We start from the raw sequence: 8,545 nt of genomic DNA on the forward strand, positions 1-8,545 counted from the left end.
AGGATGTAGGGAGTTTCTTCTGATAAAATGCAGGGCAGAAACTGCTCAGCCTTAGTTGCTAGCTGAGGTGAGGTGGGGTAAGAGTGAGAAAATTAGATTGCTGTCCCTCCATTTTATCTAAGCCAGGACCCTGAACTTCTTAACTCCCCCCCCCCAAGACCAAGTGAGAAATAAGAGGCCTGATTAGCTGCAGCTGCAGGACATGCATGCAAATTTCTACTCCTAGCCCAGCTGCAATGGTGCTGAAACAGAATCTGTGTGCCCCAGGGCTGGCTGTAGGTAGGAAGGATGACTGCTCCTTTTGCCACTGGTTTCTACACTTGGACTTGCTCCTCATTGAACCTGAGAAATTGAGGTCATAGAGAGTGGCCAAGACTTCAGTAGAAATGGGTTGTGATTCAAAGAGCTAACAGCATAGCAGAGCTTTTCCCCTACTGATCCTAACTGGGTCTTCAGAGAAAACAGGATGGAGAGGATATGGGCAAGAAAGCACAATTGAGCTGGAAGCCAGTGGCGCATGCCTGTAATCCTAGGTACTCAGGAGGCTGAGGTCTGAGGGCTGTGGTTTGAAGCCAGCATGGCAGAAAAGTCCCCGTGAGACTCTTACCTCCAATAAACTACCCAGAAAAAGCTGCAAATGCTGCTGTGGCTCAAGTGGTAGAGAGCTAGCCTTGAGCACAAACAGGCTCAGGGACAGCACCCAGGCCCTGAGTTCAAGCCCCACAACTGACAAAAAGAAAGAAAAAGAAGAAGGCACATTGTTACCACAATCTGGTAACTGACTGGTCACCAGAACCTGTTCCTCACTTGAATGTTAGAGCTGAGATTTAGCAATAGATTTAAATGTCTTTTCACACTAAATTAGTTTTCCCTACCTCTTACAGAAAGATCCTCAGTTTTCCAAGATCATGGTAAAAAAAAATCCCTTAAGCAAGCAAACAAACAAAACCCAACTAACTTCTAATTTCCTTGACTGAAATCTGAAAGCCAGTATTTTCCCTAAAGCTTCCCATTGGCTCACCTTCCAACAACATCTGACATACTCATAGGAGTAGGCAAGGAGCTGCCTGGGTGGTATGGTCATTTTGATTAAAATTTATTGCCTGAGTATACATTTTAGGCTCTTGCTTTTACCTATCTTTGGCTGTTCAACCAGTGTCTTCTTTTGTGCCTCTACTCAAGAGAAATAGGAACTCTCCACTCCAGGGGCCTTTTAGCTTTTCTCCCAGCTTCATGTTTTTTTCCTTCCAGTTTTGACTGTCTTTGAGTTCTTTACAGTAGAGAGCTCACCTAGACATGGAACCTGAATCTTACACATTCCGTGCAGTTCTGTACCTCCTCCAGTTTCTTCTGGAAGCAACAGGTGCTGTGCTAACCCTAGACTGTGTGTGTGTGTGTGGGGGGTACATAGAACTCCTGCCTCCTCTCTGCAATATGACCCAAGATTATATTTTGGAAAAGGTGGTTACTCTACCCCTTGAACATACCACTAGCTATTTTAAATATATATATATATATATATATATATATATATATATATATATATATATATATATATATATATATATTGAAATAGGGTCTAAGTTACCCAGGCTAGCCTCAAATTTGCTTCATATATAGCTTTGGCCCACATGGAACTTGCTACATAGCCCACGTTGCCTTCAAATTGATAATTCTTCCACCTCAGCCTGAAGAGGAGCTGGGATTACAGATGTGAGTCCCTATGGCTGGCTGCTTTTTGTTTGTTTGTTTCTATGTGTTTTTTCTGTCTCTAAATTTCCATTTGTTTCTTTTTTTTGGGGGGGGTCCGGTTGTGGGGCCTGAACTCTGGGCCTGGGCACTGTCCCTGAGCTCTTCAGCTCAAGGCTAGCGCTCTACCACTTGAGCCACAGCACCACTTCCGGCTTTTTTCTTTTTGCTTATGTGGTGCTGAGGAATCAAACCCAGGGCCTCAGGCATGCAAGGCAAGCACTCTACCACTGAGCCAACTTCCTAGCCCTTCCATCTGTTTCTTTCTCTAATTGGCTTTTTTTCCCCCCTTTTGACTTGCCAGCAAGGAGCTTTGGCTCTTTCCAGGAATGGTCACATTTCTCTTTGGTTGCATTCTAGAATGATAGGAGCAGTGTGGGATCCCTAGGTAAAGTCATAAGCCTTGATTATTGATGAGGACTTGAGCAAGTTTCATAGAGGAGGAGTTTCCCTTTGGAGACCTCAGGGGATGGAGATCTGAACCTAGGGCGGGAAGCAGATTGGCAAGAAAGGGTGATGCCAGTCATTGTTCTTCCATCCTTTCCTTATAGCTTATGGACCAGTGCTTCTAACCTTGCTAATTATCATTGGAAATGGATTTTTGCACTGGTGTGTGTGTGTGTGTGTGTGTGTGTGTGTGCGCGCGCGCGCGCATACATATGTGTACTGGTCCTGGGACTTGAACTCAAGGCCTATGTGCTGTCCCTAAGCTTCTTTTGCTTAAGGCTAGTGCTCTACCATTTGAGCCACAACTCCACTTCCAGCTTTTTGGTAGTTTATGCTGTCCCTAAGCCTCTTTTGCTTAAGGCTAGTTCTCTACCATTTGAGCCACAACTCCACTTCCAGCTTTTTGGTAGTTTATTGGAGATGAGTCTCATGGACTTTCATGCCTGGGGTGGCTTCAAACCCTAATCCTTAGATTTCAACCCTCCTGAGTAGCTAGTATTACAGGCATAAATCACCAGCACTCAGCTTATCTCTTAGTTTTTTTCCACAAGACTGGTACTCTACCACTTGAGCCATAACCTCTACTTCCAGAATTTTGCTGGTTAATTGGATATAGGAATCTTACAGATATTTTTTTTCTTTTTCTTTTTTTTTTTGATATATTTTTTTTTCTGTCCTGTCCTCAGGTCACAATTTTTTTTTGGGGGGGGGTCCGGTCATGGGGCCTGAACTCTAGGCTTGGGCACTGTTCCTCAGCTCTTCAGCTCAAAGCTAGCGCTCTACCACTTGAGCCATAGCGCCACTTCCAGCTTTTTTTCTTTTTGCTTATGTGGTGCTTGGGAATTGAACCCAGGGCCTCATGCATGCAAGGCAAGCACTCTACCACTGAGCCACCTTCCCAGCCAGGTCACAAATTTTTGAGTAGCTAGGATTAAAGGTGTAAACCATTGGCACCTGGCTTCCCTTCTTCTTTTATATCACTTTTGGAACTAAAAGAAAAGCTTGGGAAATCTTCAAGGTGAAGCAGGAAGACAGGCCAGACTGACCTCTGGGGGCTGCCACTTCATTGCCTAACAGAATCCCTGGGAGGAGCCTGTGGTTCTCCTTCCAGAGTTTGGTGTGGGGACAGGGAGAATGGAGGTGAATACAGCCTGAGGTCCTTGCTACAATCCATGACCTTGCCAAATTCTCAGGATCCCCCTTACCTTGCTCCTGCCCTCTTCTCAGTGCTGCATCTTCTGCTGCAAATGTTGTCACTTGAAGGGTTCAGATTTCCATGAGGGCTTTTATTCTAATCTGGTACCAGCCAGGACCTATTATACCAAGTCTTCCTTTTTTCTTTTTTCTTTTCCTTCCTTCCTTCCTTCCTTTCTTCTTCCTTTCCTTCCTTCCTTCCTTCCTTCCTTCTTCCTTTCCCTTCCTTCCTTCCTTCCTTCCTTCCTTCCTTCCTTCCTTCTTTCTTTCTTTCTTTCTTTCTTTCTTTCTTTCTTTCTTTCTTTCTTTCTTTCTTTCTTTCTTTCTTTCTTTCTTTCTTTCTTCTTGTCAAGTTGTGTGGTTTGAATTCTGTGCCTGGAGGCTGTCCCTCAGCTCTTTAGCTCAAGGTTAGCCCTCTACTACTTGAGCCACAGCACCCCAGCCGGTTTTCTGGTGGTTAATTGGAGAGAAGAGTATCATGGACTTTCCTGCCCGGGCTGGCTCTGAACTGTGATCCTCAGATCTCAGCCTCCTGAGTATCTAGGATTATAGGTGTGAGCCACCAGCACCCGGCTACCAAGAGCCTTCTAAAAGTGCCAGCCCTCTCAGAGACACAGGGAAATACAACAAAGGCTTTTGTTTCTTAACTCTTGTTTTGGTCCCTGATTTTGTGATGGTGTGTTTATAGAAACTTGGTGAGAACAAGGAAGAGGGACTCTGTACACAACTGGGCCTATTGAGAAACAATCCAAACATGCTTTGTGTGCAGCCCCTTCTTCTGGATGGCTCACTCCAGCTTTAGAACCCTCAAGGAATGAGCAAACCCAGCCCCTTGAGCTGGAAGGGATGTTTTAGGCAACCAGGAAATGTGGTTGTCATTAAAGGATAGGGCTGGGTATTGGGGAACCAATGGGCTTGCAGGATTGGCAGAATAGAACAACACTGCACATGGAATATCCTGGAGAGCAAGATGCCACCATTCCAATACTTGACACAGTGAAACTCTATCTATCTGCTATGGCATCAGTCCTGGGGATGGAATCAAGTTCCCATATCAGTAATCTCTCACCTTGTCAGTTATCTCCCCAACACCTTTCTATAGGAACCAAAGCAAAGAGCAGGTCAGGAACAGCTTATCACACCGAGAGACTGGAAGAACAGAAATGTATTACAAACATTTCATTCACACCCATACTCCTATCTAGTTGCATTCTGATTTATTATTCATCCTTCTCTCTCAAAGTTCAAGGGTCTCTTGGCCAGTAGGTGACTATTCTCTAACCTGGGACTTTACTGCAAACAAGACATTATTCACTAAGGAGCGCTCTCATTTACTTTTGCCCCTAACCCATCCTTCTTTTGATGCCCCACCCCCAAGCTCTTCCCACCTTGACCCTCTCCCTCCCTCCCTTGCTCACTCAATCTGACCCTCACTCTCACTCTTCTCCCCCACACCACTCCACCCATTCTTGCCCTCCCTGACTCACCTCAAGTCCCATTGACACAAACAAAAAACAAAAATTCCTGCACAACCTACTCCAACCGGTTTGACTTAGGTGTGCATCTACCACAGGGACAGAGATGGGTTTAAGCGGATGCTTGGACACATTCAAATAATGAGCATTTGCAGTTACATACACATAGGCATCCCCATTGTGGATTTCTATCCACAATGTGTACATGGAAAGACACATAGGAAATACAGGAGTGTGGGATATAGTTTGTTACAATTCTTTATGGGTCTGATTTTTGGAGCTACTTGAGGGCAGGGACATGTGTCCTATATCTCTTCACTTCCCTTGAGTCTGACACAATGTGGTACTCACTAAATATCTACTGAATGTAGATACACATGTAGGCATGCATACAGTGATGCCAGACAGAAACATATATATGCTAAAGATGTCACCGAGGCTTGAATTATTGCCATTCTCAGGGCCTAGAATGTGGGTGGGAGGAGGGTAGGTAGTGAGGCATGAAGAGAATTGGAATTCAGTATAGAAGAAAGAACTGAGCCCATGATACTAGACACTACTCTGGAAAAGTTCTTCAACCATTTTTCTTCCAGACCCTGGATCTGGAATTTGCCTTCCCTAAGCTTCATCCCAGAACAGGGTAGAAAAGGCCTGGTCCCCGGGAGTATCCTGTAAGTCATACAGGATTGAGGAAATGAGGAGACAGAGGGATTAAAGGATATAAATTTGTTAAATGTTATGTTCTAGTGGCTCAGACTTGTAATGCTAGCTACTCAGGAGGCTGAGATCTGAGGATAACAGTTCAAAGCCAGCCCAGGCAAGAAAAGTTGTGAGAGGGGCTAGGAAGTTGGCTCAGTGGTAGAGCGCTTGCCTTGCATGCCTGAGGCCCTGGGTTCGATTCCTCAGCACCACATAAGCCAAAAGAAAAAAGCCAGAAGTGACGCTGTGGCTCAGGTGGTAGGGAACTAGCCTTGAGCTGAAGAGCTGAGGGACAGCGCCCAGGCCCAGAGTTCAGGCCCCACATCCGGACAAAAAAAAAAAAAAAAAGAAAAGTCTGATCTTCAATTAACCACTCAGAAGGCAGAAGTGGAGCTGTGGTTCAAGTGGTAGAATGTTACCCTTAAGCACAAAAGGTCAGAACAGTATCAGGGCTCTGAGTTCAAGCCCCAGAACTGGCAACAGAAAAAAATTGTTTGCCAGGTGCTTCTGGCTCACCCCTGTAATTCTAGCTCCTAGCTACTCAGGAGACTGGTATTTGAGTATCGTGGTTCGAAGCCAGCCCAAGCAGAAAAGTGCCTGTGAGACTCTTTTCTTTCATAAACCACTCAAAAACTGGAAGTGGCACTGTGGCTTAAGTGGTAGAGCACTAGCCTTGAGCATGAAAATGCTCAGGGACAGTACCCAGGCCCTGAGTTCAAGCCCCACAACTGACAGGAGAAAAAAATAAAAAATAATTTGTTTGATGAAGAGAGATCTCTAGCTCAATCAAAGGCCCAAGTAGCTGCCTGACTCTTGTGTGACTATCAATGGTGGCCTTAGTCCCCATTTCAGGCTGCCTGTGATGTTTACCAGGACTTGAATATACTTATAAACATGGGTATGACTATTACCTTCACACCACCTCTGGTGAGTTCTACCTGATTTTAGTGCATATTCCTAGATTTGATAGCATTTTGAAGGAGTTTATTGTGAATGGAAAGGCCAAAGCAGCTGGATACTCAGCTTGTGATCCCATAGCTTTCTCACCCCCATGCCTGAGTTTCTCCTGTGGTTTCCTGTACCTGGAGGGGTGAATCCGTGGGAAGGAAAGGAGCTCCTCTGAAAGCATGTGATAGGATCCAAGGTGTGATAATTATAATTATAACACAGGATGCTCTCCTTTCTCCCCCCCCCCACCCTACCCCACCCCTGCCCCACTAGATCTCAAAGCAGCATCGGGGTGGGGCTGTTCCTCTGGCACAGGTTGGGGATCTGAATCAAAGAGGGGAAGGGGTTTGCCAAGGTGGGGGTGGAGAGAAACTTGGAGGTTTTGGCATCTAGCTTGGTCCTTGAATATGTCCCTGGCTTGTAGGAAATAGCCCTTCAAGAAGTCATTACCATGGTCACTGCTGAGAGTTGGAATTCATTGCCAGAAATGGGTCATAGTCTAGAGGCAGAGCTAAAGTCTATGTCATAACTTAGGTTCAGGACAGAAACACAATCAGTTGGGATTTCCATCTTCTGACCCTACCTTACCACTTTCTCCATAATGACACTCATTTATTCAGAAATTCATGCTTTCAACAAAAATGCATTCAGTTCCCATTAGGTGCTTTGAACTGTCCTAGCATGAAGGATTGAGACAAGATTGTAAAACAAACCTGGCTTTCAAGGTATTCTTCTCCTGTCCCTCAATTTAACACATTTACTGATTCCCTGGAACATAGCAGGCCTCAATCAATGTTTCTTGAATTAAAGCTTACAATTTAATTAAGCAGATAAGATGTGCACAAATTATGAGTACATAAGCTATAATAAAGGGACTAGTAAGGGTTGAGGAAGAATAGAAAAGAGAAAGATTAATTTTGAGTGGGAGGAGCTGAGAAGACTTCATGGGAGATGTGGCATTTGAGGTTACTTTTGAAAGATGAAAAAGATTTGACAGGTAAGGGGCTGAGGATATGGCTCAGTGTCAGAGAGCTTGCATGCACAAGGCCTTGGTTTTGTTTCCTCACTGATTTTTTTCTTTCCCCATATCTGTCTTTAGATTTACCTGTTTATTTCTCTCCCTCTTTCCCCCTTCCTTTCTCTTTCTCTCCCCCAGCTTCCATTCTATCTCCTTCCCCCTTCCTTTCTCTTTCTCTCCCCCAGCTTCCATTCTATCTCCTTCCCCTTTCCTTTCTCTTTCTCTCCCCCAGCTTCCATTCTATCTCCTTCCCCTTTCCTTTTTTTTTTTTTGAGAGGTACTGGGAATTGAACTCAAAGTCTCACATTCTTGCTTGGTCAAGGCTGCCTCCCCTTCCATGTTGGCTATTTTCAAGATAGGGTCTAACTTTATGCCCAGGCTGTGGTCCTCCTACTTGTGTTTCTCCATGTCACTAGGGATGACAGATGTGCATAACTGTGCCCAACCATTGTGCTTCCCTTTTAGCAGGGACAATACCTAGTCATTGTTTGAGAAACTTTGTTCCTTGAGCTGGCCTTGATCTGCAATCCCCTGATCTCTACCTTCTAAGTAGCAAGGATTACAGGCTTGAGCTACCACACCCAGCATTTACCTGTTTTTTGTCTTTGTGTATGTGTGTGTGTGTGTGTGTGTGTGTGTGTGTGTGTGTGTGTGTGTGTGTGTTTGTGTGTTGTTTAAGTCCCACTGTACCAAAGATCTTGCTCTTCCCCTTCACGAAGTTTTTGGGAAGTTTAGAACATACCCTTTTCCTCTGGCTATCTTAGGTAGGCCAATAAGATTTTGTGTTATCCAAAATGGAAACATAAGCCGGGCACTGGTGGCTCATGCCTGTAATCCTAGCTACTTAGGAGGCTGAGATCTGAGGATCGAGGTTCAAAGCCAGCCTGGGGAGGAAAGCTCGTGAGACTCTTATCTCCAATAAACCACTAGAAAACCGGAAGTGGTGCTATGGCTTAAGCAGTAGAGTGCTCGCCTTGAGCTGAAGAGCACAAGGACAGTGCCCAAGTCCAGAGTT

The sequence above is a fragment of the Dipodomys merriami genome, unplaced genomic scaffold, assembly GCF_024711535.1.
Source record: "Dipodomys merriami isolate MVZ:Mamm:240054 unplaced genomic scaffold, mDipMer1.0.p SCAF_56, whole genome shotgun sequence".
Taxonomy (NCBI): domain Eukaryota; kingdom Metazoa; phylum Chordata; class Mammalia; order Rodentia; family Heteromyidae; genus Dipodomys; species Dipodomys merriami.